This window comes from Hyperolius riggenbachi, chromosome 2 (genome assembly GCF_040937935.1).
Source record: "Hyperolius riggenbachi isolate aHypRig1 chromosome 2, aHypRig1.pri, whole genome shotgun sequence".
Taxonomy (NCBI): Eukaryota; Metazoa; Chordata; class Amphibia; order Anura; family Hyperoliidae; genus Hyperolius; species Hyperolius riggenbachi.
This window is the reverse complement of record NC_090647.1, coordinates 139,536,753-139,553,057: the sequence shown is the minus strand read 5'-3', so window position 1 is coordinate 139,553,057 and position 16,305 is coordinate 139,536,753. Positions and strand designations below refer to the sequence as shown.

Here is a 16,305-nt window from a genome sequence, read left to right as displayed (position 1 = left end):
CCCAGCAGGCGCTGTGCATTTCCCACAGTGCGATGTGTGCTTTTAGCGCGCACCGTGTTATTTTAACGCGTACAGTAACACGAGTCATTCATGTAGCACTATAGCGTTATTCACTAGTGCTGTTTAGTGAATCAACCCCTTTGTAAGCTGAATACTGCTTTTATAAGGGATACGTTATTTGTCCTCGAAACAATGTAATTCATTGCGGCATGAATTCCACAGAGAGTTGCCAACATGCCTTAAAAAATCCTCCACCGTGCGACATAATTGGATCATGTCATTTCTGCAGATTTGTCAGCTGAGCATGCTACAAAATCTGCAATTCTTCTTTATGCCAATCCCCCACCAGCCCAGACAGGCTGGATCCATACATTCATGCAGCTGACTCCAAATTCTGAGTTTACCATCTGCCCTTTGTTGTGGCCCCTTCCAAGTGCAGCCCAGTGGCGTAGCTAAGAAGCTATGGGCCACCCCCCAAGTACTCTATACATAACAATTGATATGGCGCACCAAAATCTGCCAATGACAACCACAGTGTCAGAGGTGCAAGAAGGGGACCGGGAACAGTTTGTTAATGATCCCTACAGTTCAAAGCATATATAGAAGTGATTACCAGCACAGGACCAATAGTGACCTAATACTGCAGTTGAGGGAGGGTCCCTCTGGCCCTGATGCGGTCACAAGCTCTGCACACCCTATTGCTACGCCACTGGTGCAGCCCCCTCTTTCATGTGTACCATCCATGTACAGCAGCTTCTTGCTTTCAATTACAGCTCCTTGGCTCAGCAGCTGACATGTGTTGCTATACCCTTTAGCAACGATGACTGTATTCAGATGTGGCCCAGGCAGGAATCGATTCAGGCAATGTTCTCCAGCTCCAGAGAACCTCAGAGCATCAGTCTTTAAAGGGGCCCATACACTCAGCCGATTTTCTGGCCGACCGATCGATCGCAAATCGGTTGGCCAATCGACCGATCGATGGCCGATTTCGATCGATTTCGATGGATTTCCATCGAACTGGCAGGGTGGAAAATTTAGGTCGATCTGATGAGATTGCTTATCATTTTGCATTGGCTTTAATGGAAATCTGATGGCAAAAAAATGCCATCAGATCGAATTTCAATATATTTCAAACTGAAATCTATTGGAATTCTATCCTGGTAAAAAATGTTCTAAAAACACATCAGATAGATCATCAGATGCATTTCTTATCGATCTGCTGCCAATCTGACAATATAATCTCGCTTCAGACCTCATAATCTCAGAATAAATCTCGCTTCAGACCTCATAGATAGCAGGGGCACGTGTGCCCCTGCTAAAACGCCGCTATCCCGCGGCTTAACGGGGGTCCCTGATCCCCCAAATCCCCTCGGTGCAGCGGGGGAGCGCTTCCTGGTTGGGACAGGGCTAACCGCCGCAGCCCTGCCCCACGCGCGTCTGTCAGCGCGTATCTCCGCCTCTCCCCCGCCCCTCTCAGTCTTCCTTCACTGAGAGGGGTGGGGGAGAGGCGGCGATGCGCCGCTGATAGACGCGACTGGAGGCAGGGCTGCGGCGGTTAGCCCTGCCTCCAGGAGCGACCAAATGTACGACCAAGTCTTGCGGGAGGGGGATTTGGGGGTGAAGGGACCCCCGTTTAGCGGCGCGATAGCGGCGGTTTAGCAGGGGCACACATGCCCCTGCTAACTTTGAGCTCTGAAGCGAGATTTATTCTCGCTTCAGAGTCCCTTTAAGCCTCATCTACACGCGTAGATGAGGCTGCGATCCGGCGGCTCGATTAGCCGCCGGATCGCCTCTCCCGCGTACCCGCGCGTGCCCGCCGCGTCCCCGCTCCGCATTAGATTCCCCGCTCGTCCCCGCCGGCGCCGCTTATCTTCCGCTCGATTCCCTGCCATTGTCCCCTCGTGGGGAGCGAGCAGGGAATCGGCGGCGGGGAGATCCGTCCTGTTGGATCTTATCAATCGAGCCGCATCAGCGGCTCGATTGATAAGGAGCATCCCGGCCGCATCTACGTGTGTAGATGCGGCTTTAGAACTGTCTGAAAACATACCTATTGCTGAGATAACCCAGTGCTTACTAACCTTTGGTTGATACCTTGGCTTGCTTATCTTGTTAGTTTGAGAATAAGATAACTGGTACTGATACTGACTCTTTCAAGGAAGGTGCAAAGAAGACTATAACAAAGGTGGATCCATTGCTCAGTGCAGCAAGTGAGGTTACAGCAGCTAAAGGACCAGTTTCTGCAAAGAACAATTGGAAATGTTGACTGATCCTATGTTAAAGCGGACCTGAACTCTAAACTTCCTCTCTGCTCTAAAAGATAAGCAACAACATAATAACCTTAAAGGAAAAACAATTTTTACATCTTACAGAAATCTTACAAAAACACTAGTGTTTACTTCTTGGTATCCTGGGAGCACAGAAGGGGTTAACCTTCAGTGTTTATAGATAAGCCTAGAACAAGGACACACCTGGCACAGTTCAGACACAGCTGAGGGCTGGTTCACAACGGGGTGCTTTTCATCCAGCGATTAGCAAAATTGCTGTGCAGATGTATCCCTATAGGATCCTTTTCACTGCAGCATTTGTGAGTTGCATAAATCACAAATGTGTTGCATGCAGCATTTTGGGGGCAATTGCAATGTGATTCTTGTTCTATTGAACGGGAATCACAATCGCAGATCGCTGCAAAATTGTGGCTGTAATTTGCGCTCCGAGTTTGAACCAGCCCTCAAAGCCCTGAGTTACACTTGCTAATTACTTGCTGATAAAGCTAATCTCTCTAAAGTCTTTAAAAGTAGGTGAAGCGCTCAAGAACACAACCACATATCACTTCACAAGATACAATGGCAATAGACAGCCTATAAGAGAAAATATATATCACAACAATCTCTCTTATTCCAAAGGTAACATAGTATACTGTATATGCACAGCATTAATCAAGAAACAGTCCACCTATGGAAGGAAACATATAACAATGCATTGCATTCATCTTTCAGAGTCCACCTAGACTTAGGGGGAAGAAAATTATCCTGAATGGTAATATATTCCTTATATTTTGTCCACAGCAAGGTCCAAGAACCACCATAAGTCCACAATAAATCTACTTGAATCTTGATCCCACTTTTAGCTCCACTTAATCTGATAGTCAGATAAAATACGCTCACCAGCAGGTATGGCTGATTGTATCACAGATCAGCAGGCAAAGCATGTATGTATTGTAATCCCTCGAAAGCAGATCACCTTCTCCCTAAGTGATGCTCAGAAAAACAGGGACAACATAGCGTAATCCAGCTTTAGCAACACACCATAACACCATAAGTGCTCCCTGCATGACTCCAAAATGTGTAACACCACAGTGATATATGGATAAAATGTACGCTCACCGACTGAACTGGCTGATCCTGTGATGACCAGCTGTAAGCGCTTTCTTGTATACAGAATCCTCACAGTTGCCAACTTTTAAAACTCAAGAGACAAAGCACCCATAGCATAATTCCGTTTAATAAAATAAAAGACACAATATATTGCACTCACATATGTAGTAAAATCAATGTGCATATAAAAGTTTGCAGGATGTCCTCACCGCCGCCGTATTCCTTCAGCGTCTCCACACACCACGCCTGAGGCCCCGCACAGTTCAGACACGGCTGAGGGCTGGTTCACAACGGGGTGCTTTTCATCCAGCGATTAGCAAAATCGCTGTGCAGATGTATCTGTAAAGGATTGCGGAGATGCCGCTGGCGGGGCGGCTGTCTCCGCGTTCAGACCGGCGGTTTCCGCACAGCAGCATGCGTCTGGTTTGTCTGAGCCTTCTAGTGCACACAGATGGAGAGGCGCGCGGGGGGAGGGCAGGACCTTTATGCCAGGAGGAGAGGGATCAGCTGATCAGGTTGGTCAGCTGATCCCAGCGCAGACTGTCATTGGCTGAGTAGCGCTGGGTGGCGCTGAGGAGCGCTGCGCTATATATAGATCTCGCTGGTCAGTCTCAGGTTGTCTGCCTTTGCAAATACATACGTGTGAGCACTCAGACCATAGTCAGATCCCACAGTGTGTAAGAACCAGGTGGACCTGGGAATTCACACTTAGCCAGATTACGCTTGTGTCATTACTGTGTTATACTTTAGACCAGTTCCAGGGTGTTGTGACCACGGACCTCACACTCTAGACTAGACCTTTGATTTATCTGTTATGACCAAATGCTCTCTAGACCTCTCTCCTGCTTTCTGATTCGGTACCTATGCATATCTGCCTACCTGTTGCCAAACCCTGCCTGTACCTGGTTACCGAATCAGCTTTCTGTCTCTGTACCTTATCTGCTCGTGTGTTGCCGACCTGGCCTGGCCGACCCTTCTGGCTGTCACTCATACCTTGAGTGTTCAGTCTGTCTGTACTACCTGTGACACTACCCAGCCGAGTGTCAAGTAGCTGCAGAGACCTCCTGTTCCTCAAAGAGGCCTCTCGGCAGTCCAATCAGGGGCTCTCTCCCTTAGGAGTCCTTTGGCTGCAGTATAGTCTGATTCCCAGTGTTGCAGTGAATCATTGGCTCACAGGTCATCTCTATCCCCTTTCCTAGGAGATAGTTCACACCCAGCCAAGGGCCACCTGCTCCTCAGGTGGTCCATGCTCATTGTTATCTGCGTCTCCCGCCCCACGGGAGACAGCATACTGTTGCACCAAAACACTACACTTTATCAGGTGTCCAGAGGTTAGTCATACTTGCATTATTGGTGATTCTGCAGATCATCAATAATCGGGTATATATCTGTATTGTTGGTGATACTGCAGATCACCAATAATCAGATTCTCTCTGTGTGCTGACACCAATCGTTACAGTATCCCTATAGGATCCTTTTCACTGCAGCATTTGTGAGTTGCATAAATCGCAAATGTGTTGCATGCAGCATTTTGGGGGCAATTGCAATGTGATTCTTGTTCTATTGAACGGGAATCGCAATCGCTGCAAAATTGTGGCTGTAATTTGCGCTCGGAGTTTGAACCAGCCCTCAAAGCCCTGAGTTACACTTGCTAATTACTTGCTGATAAAGCTAATCTCTCTAAAGACACACAGGCCTGGTGCACACCAAAAACCGCTAGCAGATCCGCAAAATGCTGGCCGATTTTGAAACGCTTTTTCTTATTTTTCTGTAGCGTTTCACCTAGCATTTTGCGGTTTTGTGAAGCGTTTTTGGTGTAGTAGATTTCTTATATTGTTACAGTAAAGCTGTTAGTGAACAGCTTCTGTAACAAAAAAAAACGCCTGGCAAATTGATCTGAAGTGCCGTTTTTCAGAGCGGTTTGCGTTTTTCCTATACTTAACATTGAGGCAGAAACGCCTCCGCAATCCAAAATCTGCAGCAGCCCGGGAGTATGCGTTTCTGCTAAACGCCTCCCGCTCTGGTGTGCACCAGCCCATTGAAATACATTACCCAAGCGTTTCCACATCCGCAAGCGGATCGCAAAACGCTGCCGAAGTCGCACAGGAGCCTGGTGCCGATCCCAGCCGGAACCGAACACGGAGCCCTGCAAGCAGGGAGACAGTGCTGCTCAGAGCCTTCTACCCATCACATTAGGGAGCCCTGCAATGCTGACAGGCTGCCTGACACTGCTGCAGAGATCTGCTGCACATGCAGGTGACATTTCTGTGCAATTTTTTTATTCTTCGGAATATAAGACGCATTGACTTATTCTCCCCTCTTCTGGTGGAGAAAAACCTGTGTCGTACATTCTGGAAAATACAGTATACCGTATATACCTGCATATAAGCCGCGGTACACACGTTTACCCCTAAAACCAGGAAACCCCCGCCCTTCCCCAGTATAGCCTGATCTACAGTATAAATAGCAAGCTGTGCCCTCAGTATGAGGCATCCCATTACCCAGTATAAATAGCCAGATGGGCCCTCAGTGTGTGGAAACCCCCTTCCCCATACCCAGATGTGCACCAATGTCTGCTAATTGTCAGTGCCCCTCAGAACATTGCTTCAGAAATATTCAACAATGTAACCAACTTTTCTGAAGAAACCTAGCAGAACAAAATCAATTAAGCAAGCTTAAAAGTATATTTACCCATTTCTGTGTCTGAGAAGGGTTGGATAATATACAGGATCTTCTAAAAAATTAGCATATTGTGATAAAGTTCATTATTTTCTGTAATGTACTGATAAACATTAGACTTTCATATATTTTAGATTCAAATGCACACAACTGAAGTAGTTCAAGCCTTTTGTTTTAATATTGATGATTTTGGCATACAGCTCATGAAAACCCAAAATTCCTATCTCAAAAAATTAGCATATTTCATCCGACCAATAAAAGAAAAGTGTTTTTAAAACAAAAAAAGTCAACCTTCACATACTTATGTTCAGTTATGCACTCAATGCTTGGTCGGGAATCCTTTTGCAGAAATGACTGCTTCAATGCGGCGTGGCATGGAGGCAATCAGCCTGTGGCACTGCTCAGGTGTTATGGAGGCCCAGGATGCTTCGATAGCAGCCTTAAGCTCATCCAGAGTGTTGGGTCTTGCGTCTCTCAACTTTCTCTTCACAATATCCCACATATGGGTTCAGGTCAGGAGAGTTTCCATGCTTCCATCTGCTTAAAAGCTTTATGCAAATGAAGATTTCATTTTTCAGCACGACCTGGCACCTGCTCACAGTGCCAAAACCACTGGTTAATGGTTTACTGACCATGGTATTACTGTGCTCAATTGGCCTGCCAACTCTCCTGACCTGAACCCCTTAGAGCGGGGGTGCCCAATAGGTCGATCGGGATCTACCGGTAGATCGCGACCGCCTATTTGGTAGATAGCGGCTGCTTGGCCGCGTGTTGTCAAATATAGCTGCCGTCTTGCTTTCTGTGGTGTAGCGGCTGTCATAATTTGCTTCCCCGCGCTGCAGACTGATGGGAGAGGCGTGGCTGAACCAGAGAGGAGTGGCTGGAGGGGGAGAGGAGCCAATTGGGAGCGTCTCCTCTCCCTCCTTTGTGATGCGTTGTGGCCACGCCTCCCCAGGTAGGTAGGTACCCAGTCAGCCCACTGCCCAGCCAGGTACCCAGCCAGGTACCCAGCCAGCCTGCATGCCCAGCCAGGTACCCAGCCAGCCTGCATGCCCAGCCAGGTACCCAGCCAGCCCGCATGACAAGCCAGGAACCCAGCCAGCCCGCATGACCAGCCAGGGACCCAGCCAGCCCGCATGACCAGCCAGGGACCCAGCCAGCCCGCATGACCAGCCAGGGACCAAGCCAGCCCGCATGACCAGCCAGGGACCCAGCCAGCCCGCATGCCCAGCAAGGGACCCAGCCAGCCCGCATGCCCAGCCAGGGACCCAGCCAGCCCGCATGCCCAGCCAGGGACCCAGCCAGCCCGCATGCCCAGCCAGGTACCCAGCCAGCCAGGTACCCAGCCAGCCCGCATGCCCAGCCAGGTACCCAGCCAGCCCGCATGCCCAGCCAGGTACCCAGCCAGCCCGCATGCCCAGCCAGGTACCCAGCCAGCCCGCATGCCCAGCCAGGTACCCAGTCAGCCCGCATGCCCAGCCAGGTACCCAGCCAGCCCGCATGCCCAGCCAGGTACCCAGCCAGCCCGCATGCCCAGCCAGGTACCCAGCCAGCCCGCTGCCCAGCCAGGTACCCAGCCAGCCCGCATGCCCAGCCAGGTACCCAGCCAGCCCGCATGCCCAGCCAGGTACCCAGCCAGCCCGCATGCCCAGCCAGGTACCCAGCCAGCCCGCATGCCCAGCCAGGTACCCAGCCAGCCTGCATGCCCAGCCAGGTACCCAGCCAGCCCGCTACCCAGCCAGCCCGCATGCCCAGCCAGGTACCCAGCCAGCCCGCATGCCAGGTACCCAGCCAGCCCGCTGCCCAGCCAGCCCGTATGCCCAGCCAGGTACCCAGCCAGCCCGCTGCTCAGCCAGGTACCCAGCTGGGTACCTGGCTGGGCATGCGGGCTGGCTGGGTACCTGGCTGGGCATGCCCGCTACCCAGTACACTGGCCGCTTGCCCAGCCAGCCCACTGCCTGCTCGCCCAGCCAGGTACCCAGCCAACCCACTGCCCGCTCACCCAGCCAGGTACCCAGCCCACTGCCCGCTTGCCCAGCCAGGCAGTGGCTGGATAGTGTAATGGTTAAGGGCTCTGCCTCTGACACAGGAGACCTGGGTTCAAATCTCGGCTCTGCCTGTTCAGTAAGCCAGCACCTATTCAGTAAGGAGTTTCTTGGGCAAGTCTCCTTAACACTGCTACTGCCTACTGAGTGTGCTCTAGTAGCTGCCTCGCAAGTGCTTTGAGTCCGACAGGAGAAAGGCGCTATACAAATACTGCAATTACTCAGCCAGCCCACTACCCGCTCACCCAGCCAGGTACTCAGCCAGCCCACTGGTGTTATGCTGCCCACTGTGTGATTTACTGCTGAAATGCTGCCCACATTGTGATTATTTTCTGGTGAAATGTTGCCCACATTGCGATTATTCTCTGATGAAATGTTGCACTCATTGCGATTATTTTCTGGTGAAATGTTGCCCACATTGCGATTATTCTTTGATGAAATGTTGCACTCGTGATTATTCTCTGCTGAAATGCTGCACACATTGCGATTATTTTATGGTGAAACGCTGCCCCATTATGATTATTTGGCATCTATGGGGGGGGGGGGGGGGCATCCAATTTTTCGCAAAGGGGCCCAGTGATTTCTAGTTACGCCCCTGACTACTATCTAAACTGGGGATACCTATAGACCTGGATATCTATACTGGGGACACCTATAGTATGTCTACATTTGGACACCTATATACCTGGCTACTGTACTTATACTAATTATTTATATAGCGCCAACATATTATGCAGCGCTGTACAGAGTATGTATTGTTTTGTCACATAACTGTCTCACAGAGGGGCTCACAATCTAATCCCTACCATAGTCATATATGTATGTAATTTTTAGGGGAAGCCAATTAACATTATACTTATCTGTATCGTATGTTGTTGGGATGTGGGAGGAAACCAGAGTGTCTTAAGGAAACCCACACAGACAAAGGGAGAACATACAAACTCCTTGCAGATGTTGACCTGGCTAGGATTCGAACCAGGAACCCAGCGCTGCAAGGCGAGAGTGCTAACCACTACGCCATCATGCTGCCATACCACTGTACTATATTGTACTTACATCTTCAGCAGTACTTCACAGAGTACGTAGTCATGTTACTGTCTTATGTCCTACCATATTATTATGTATTTATATAGCACTGGCATCTTCTGCAGCACTTTGCAGAGAACAGTCATGTTACTGACTTTTCTCAGGGGAGCTCACACTCTAATACCTGCCACTATTTTGTGCGAGAGAACACTGGCTAATGTGTGGGTATTTTTTTTTTTTGGGGGGGGACATTTCCTACTTGCTTTTTTAAGGTCACTTTACTCATACCCAGGGAGAAACACTGGCCCCACTGACTTTGGGCTGCACTCTTACTAGGAAATTTTAATTCGCCAAACCCACTGTGTTATGGACACGCCCACTGCATTATGTGGTCACGCCCATTTTTCACCGCGATTCGCGCGCCGCCAACGTCCTCCTGGGGGGGGGGGGGGGGGTGTCACCATACGTCTGGGGTGCCTAGGGGAGCCCAAACCCTAAGTACAGCCCTGCTCCCATGTCCTATATTACAGTCATCAGTCATACCTTCACAAATGCTGCTTGATAGCATACTTACAGTTAATTTCACAGAGCAACATAACAAGAGAACAACAATGAATTAGGCAGAAATTCTCAAAGATAACTCACTGCAAAGCATTTGCTTGATTTAATCAGTTGATGTGTGAGTCTCCTGAATGTCTGTAATTAGACAAACAAATAAAAAAGGGATTGATCAGTGGACTCACCAGGGCATGTGCTGCCCTCCTGTCATCTTGTGTCCTGCTGCACATGTGCGGAAGACAGCAAAGCATGCTGGGAGAGGTAGTCTAGAAGATAGCTATGCCATGTGCTTGTAGTTTTCACTCGCTCTACTCCCATCCCTCCTCTCGCAGCTGTTTAATGTTTCTTCTTTGCTGCATCTTCCGCAGAAAACCTGTGCTTTTATGTGTCTACTGGACATGAGTTGTGTGACAGGCGGCTATACACTGTGATTATGCTCAGAGCTGCATACGTCTGTGCCTGTCGGTAGCACTGGTAGGGAGCTGCAGGCACGTATGCAGGTCTAAGCATAATCAGTGTTGTTCAGCCGCCTGTCACACAACTCATGTCCAGGCACATAACAGTGCAGCCTTGAGCAGGGCAATGCAGTAAAGAAGAAACACGTGGACATTTAACAGCTGGGCATGGAGGAGGGGAGTAGAGAGAGTGAAATGATCATCAAAGAGGCTGTATCTCTTTTCTGCACAGATCGGGGACAGGGCAGCCAGCACACGGCGGCACTCGAGGGCATAGGGCACAGTACCAGTGGGGGGCACAGTCAGATGACTCACGTATAAGCTGAGAAGGGACTTTTCGGCTTATATATGGTATGCATTTTCCTTTTCTGCTGTGCAACAGTTTAGTTCCGATTGTCACACGCCCCCTAGTGGCCGGACAGCACAATGTCTTCCAATCGGTTTCAGCACACAGACCATCCAATCTCGTGGATGCAATCGATGAGCTAAAAGTTTGGAATTTTGGCAGCAGACAGACTAGAAGGAGGCGTACGAACTAAAAAACCAAAATACTAGTCTGCCACCATCTCTTTTTAATGGGAAAGAGAAGCCCACTGACTGACTCTAAGACCTGCGGATAAAAACGGTTAACAAGCTATTCTGGATAATAGCAACATTTCTCGGTAGAAAATCTTCAGAAAGCTAGGATTCGTTCTGTGGCTGAATAGTAGGTGTAGCCGAAAAATAAATGACTTTTAGAAGTGTTTTATTTATAAGTGCAATATAAATAATTAATATATACAGAACTTCATTAAAATCAACAATTCAAAAGACAAAAGTAGCTCAATATAAAAATAAAAGGAAGGGAAGAAATAAATGAATACTTAAGTTCAGGTGAGAATGTCCGCTTTGGAAAAGAAATGGCTAAGTCCTTGATTTTAGAGTTAGGGGACTCAGCGTCAAAGTCCAAACAAGACGGATGCCAGCATTTATGGGGGTCCTTAAAACAGCTGGGTGCCTAGGAAACTTCTCTGAGAAGATGTCTTAATGGCTCTGGCCAGTTGGTGTTAAGGGAGTAAAGTGGTCTTTTAAAAGAAAAAAAATGTCATTCTGATTGCTGCAATGACTGCGCAATCTAACCAGGAAGCGATCGGAAAACCGACTGTGCGGTTCTTCCCGAATCGCCTGCGTTTCTCCCAGTTGGCCCTGACACCGATCACATGTGCCTGTTCTGTCTATCCTGGTAGTGTAAAGTAAAGTCCCATCTTGCATGAATTCCACGTCCCCAGTTTAGAGGTGAACATCCGGGATGGGGGAAAAAGTCCTGGAACTTGGAAAGGGAGAAACCCTGAAGACAACTAGCCAAAGAGGGGATGGTCAGCAATTGCTACTCTAGCCCACCATGTGTTTCAATTTAACCTTTTGGCACACTTCAGGTATGCTTTAACCACTTGAGGACCCACCCTTTACCCCCCCTTAAGGACCAGCGTTATTTTTTGTGATCTGTGCTGGGTGGGCTCTGCAGCCCCCAGCACAGATCAGCTGGCACGCAGAGCAATCAGATCGCCCCCCTTTTTTCCCCTCTATGGGGATGATGTGCAGGGGGGGTCTGATCGCTCCTCCTGGCTGGCATGTTGCGGGGGGGGGCACCTCAAAGCCCCCCTCCGCGGCGAAATTCCCCCCTCCCTCTCCTACCTGCTCATCCCCGGTGATCGGGGCTGCACAGGACGCTATGCGTCCTGTGCAGCCAGTGACAGGCTGTCCCCTGTCACATGGCGGCGATCCCCGGCCGCTGATTGGCCGGGGATCGCCGATCTGCCTTACGGCGCTGCTGCGCAGTAGCGCCGTACAATGTAAACAAAGGAGACAAATGTCTCCTACGTTTACATTTAGTATGCGAGCCGCAATCAGCGGCTCGCAGGCTATTCACGGAGACCCGCTCCGTGTTCTAACAGGAAACGGCCGCTCCCGCAAGCGGCCTTTCCTGATTAATTAGAGAGGCACCTGGCGACGCAGAGTTGCGTCGCTGGTCCTCCAGCTACCACTTTGCTGCCGCACGGTATGAGTGTGCGGTCGGCAAGTGGTTAAAGAAACACTAAAGTGAGTCTAAATTCCCTTTTTTAACTTGTAGTTATGTTCATCACTATGACCCCTGCTAAACCGCCACTATCCCGCGGCAAAACGAGGGGTTAATGCCCCCCAAATCCCCCCTGCAAAATCCATGACTTTCTTGGTCATGGATTTTGCTGCTCATGGAGGCAGAGCTATGAGCCGCAGCTCTGCCTCCATGTGCGTCAATCTGCCGGCGGATCTCCGCCTCTCCCCCACCCCTCTCTATGAAGGCAGATTGAGAGGGGCGGGGAGAGGCAGCGATCAGCTGAGATTGACGCGCTGAGAGGAAGAGTTACAGCCATTAGCTCTGCCTCAAGCAGGAAACGCTCCCAGGACACTGGAGAGGGGATCGCTAATCGCTGGGATAGGCTGACGGGGGGAGGGAGGGTATAAAAATATTTTAAAAATAGGCATATTTATTAACAAAATAAAGAAATAAATATTTGTAAAAAAAAAAAAAACACCTGGGGAAAGATCAGACCCCACAAACATATAGCTGAAAGAGAAAGGTGTGTGTGTGGGGGATCACTGGTGTGCTGAGTTGTGCGGCCCTGCAGCAAAGCCTTAGGCTGGTTTCACAGTGGGACGTTAAATCCTAACTCACAGCACTGTAAAATCAATTGTGCTGTTCACAGTGCCCACGTTGCATTACATTGTAATGCAGCATGTTTAAACAAAGTGCTGCATGCTGTACGTTATACTGGGCTAAGCAGCGTTAGACTGCTTGCACATGCTCAGTAATGTTGGAGGGGGAGGTCTCCCCTCCTCCTCCGAGGCCAGCCACATGGCTAATTATTATTCACTGCACTGTGGTGACTCTGGTGGGACTGTAGTGTTGTCCGGATCATGAACGAATCGTTCATAGTGTTGTCCGGATCTTTTTTGTGAGTCGAATCATCCGGATCATCACAATGAAAGATTCGGTTCACAGTGGATGTCTGTCTGGAAGAAACAGGAACATACAGAATGTACAGTGCAGGGAAAGTCCTGTCCTGCTAGTCATGTCACCCAGTCTGCTTCCCTAGTAAAATGATTCAAATGATTCCGTTCAAAGATCCGGATCTTTTCAATGATCCGATTCAAATGATCCGAATCCTTAAAAAGATCCAGACTTCCTATCACTAACCTGGAGTGGTTGCTTTGAGAGCTGCATAACGCAGCTCAATCTGACGTCTAACTTCAACACCACCATGCGTTGCGTCAGGGGCACATTATGCGACCATAACGTCCCCTAAAACGCAACGTCTTGGTGGGAAAGTAGCCTCGAAGCTGCAGTGGCCTATTAAGTAAAAAATGGCCTGGTCACTAGGGGGGTTTAACACCGCGGTCCTCAAGTGGTTAAACAACAGTGATGAATGAGGGCATTGTTCTTCTCCTTCTCCTCCTCCCCTCTCTATAGCAACTGACTAAGCATCTGTACAGAGTACATTCTCCGTCAACAGAATGAAGCTCGATCCTGATGGGCGACACGAATGGTGTGTGAGTGTGTAATGCAGCTTTATAAAAGACTAAAGCTGGGCACACATGTGCGAGGATAGGGGCGTAGCAATAGGGGGTGCAGAGGTTGCGACCGCATCGGCCCTCTCTCAACCACAGTATTAGCTCTCTGTTGGTCCTGTGCTTATAATAATCACTTCTATAGATACTTTGAATAGTGGTTATCATTAACACACTGTTCACCATCCCCTTCTTGCACCTCTGACTCTGTAGTTGTCATTGGCAGGTTTTGGTGCGCCATATAATTTGTTATGTATAGAGTGCTTGGGGGGCCCCATTGTAAAACTTGCATCGGAGCCCACGGCTCTTTAGCTACGCTACTGTGCGAGAAGTTTTGGGATTAGGTCTCAATCCTATTTGCAGACTTGCTATGGAGGAAGGAGGAAGGTGATAGAGCAGACAGGGAGAGAACAGTGCCCTAGGCCTAGTCGATCCAGAGCAATGGATAGACCGCTGATGCTTGTAGGTTTGTTCTCATGCACATTCTTGGCCATGGCAGCCCACATTGGCCACATCTACCGACAACCATTGTATGTGTGTACACAGCTTAAAGGGAACCTGAAGTGAGAGAAATATGGAGGCTGACATATTTATTTCCAGTTGGCCAGCATTCTGCTGATCTCTTGGCTGCACTAGTGTCTGATTCACACATCTGAAACAAGCATGCAGCTGTAATCTAGTCAGACTTCAGACAGAAACACCTCATCCACGGGCAGCATGGTGGCGTAGTGGTTAGCGCTCTCGCCTTTCAGCGCTGAGTCCCCGATTCAAATCCCAGCCAGGGGAACATGTGCAAGGAGTTTGTATGTTCCTTCCTAGATTGTGAGCCCCTCTGAGGGACAGTTAGTGACAAGACAATATACTCTGTACGGTGCTGCGTAATATGTTGGCGCTATATAAATACTTAAATAAATAAATAAAAATCTGCATATGCTTGTTCAGGATCTAAAATTATTATGCTGGGAATACATGGTTCGTTTCTGCTCTCGATCGTTTTTGCCGCTCGATTTCAGCTCTCGACTCTATCTTTTTCCATTCACTTCTATCAGAAATCGAGCGGCGAATGAAACGAAAAGGAGATCAGACATGTCGGAAGTCATCTATCGAACCATCTAATCAGCTAAAAAACGAACCGTGTATTCCCAGCATTAGAGGCAGAGGATCAGCAGGCAAGCAACTGGTATTGTTTAAAAATAAATAAGTCAGCCTCCATTTCCCTTCAGGTGCACTTTATTAAGTATCTTGCTGGTCATCACAAGTTCAAAGTATGCTTGAGTGATCTATTTTAATCATGCTATAAAAACCATTAGAATTTGTTGTAATGGATAAAAAGGAATGAAAAGCCATTTACCAAAGGCACTGCATAGTCCTCAGCTGACTTTATTCAACAGGTACAACTTGCACATCAGCACAATGTAAAATAAAACAGAGGCATTTGTTCCTCACTTAATAGCAGTAAACAAAGCCAATTCAGTCCCTACTTAGTAATAGGACACAGAAGTTTTACAGGCAGAATGATTACAGATGTTTTCTACTATACCTTGCTTCCACACGCCAGCTCCAGGAAGACAGAACAGACAGGGCAGATATTACACACTCAAGGCATGACTGTCATAGGCTGCTGCTGAACTTTGACTGCTTATCAGATTCCTCTCCACCACTTGTAACAAAGGGCAAGAGAGGCCTCATTTGTACATGCAGCAATGTTTTCACTCGTGGATTGCCAGCAATGCATACAGTGTTGGACTGGGGAATAGAATGGGAGGTGCTGGGCAGTCACAACAAAGCGATAACAAGGAAGTACACTGACAGGAAACTAAAGAGTCTGCAGGAAAAGCATGGGCTATCAGGGATATTATTTAAAAAACAGAGAGGACATCTGCCTGTATAAAAAACTGCACATGGCCAATAATTATCTGCATCGTAAAATAATCTGCTGCTGAGATTTACCAACACACCTCACATTTATTTTATTTCTTTATTTATTGTATTTATAAAGCGCCAACATATTACGCAGCGCTGGACAATAAATAGGGATACATACAATATTTAGGGGTGACATACAGCAAAATGACAATACCTGAATACAAGAAAGACCAGATCATGCAGCACAGTATGAGTACAAGGTAATGCTTAGTCACTGGAGGGGAGCATGGAGATTAGGCAAGTAAGGTTCACTCAGATGCATAGCATGGGTTTACAGTAATGGAGGCGCATGATCAGGTAGGGCACAAAAGGAGGAGGACTTTGCACAAAGGCTTACAATCTAGAGGGAGAGGTAAGGACACGGAAGGTAGGGGACCAGAGTTCAGCTGTGGGTTTAGAGCACTTGTGAGGGGTAGTAGGCCAGAGTGAAAAGGTGAGTTTTGAGGGCTTTCTTGAAGATGTTGAAGGAGGGGGCTGCCCTAATGGGTGGAGGTAGGGAGTTCCATAGTGCTGGAGCAGCTCTTGAGAAGTCCTGGAGGTGTGCATGGGACTGGGTGATGCGGGGGGCGGTTAGGCGAAGTTCATTGGAAGAGCGGAGTGAGCGGCTAGGTGTGTACCTCTGAGTAAGATCGGAAATGTAGGTTGGACAGGTTT

At 48.6% G+C, this 16,305-nt stretch overlaps 1 protein-coding gene across 2 annotated transcripts in view; it reads right to left on the bottom strand.

Annotated features, from left to right (window-relative positions):
* The window catches only part of LOC137545836 (retinol dehydrogenase 7-like), a 53,028-nt gene extending 37,457 nt beyond the window's left edge, over nt 1–15,571 (bottom strand). Inside the window, exon 1 of one of the 2 annotated variants that reach the window (XM_068267520.1) lies at nt 15,266–15,571. The gene's annotated coding sequence lies outside the window, so the exon portion shown is untranslated. Of the gene's footprint in view, nt 1–9,867; nt 9,893–15,265 lie in introns of those variants that run through there. The other variant, XM_068267521.1, reaches the window with a different exon arrangement.
* Between the last annotated feature and the right edge of the window lie 734 nt (nt 15,572–16,305).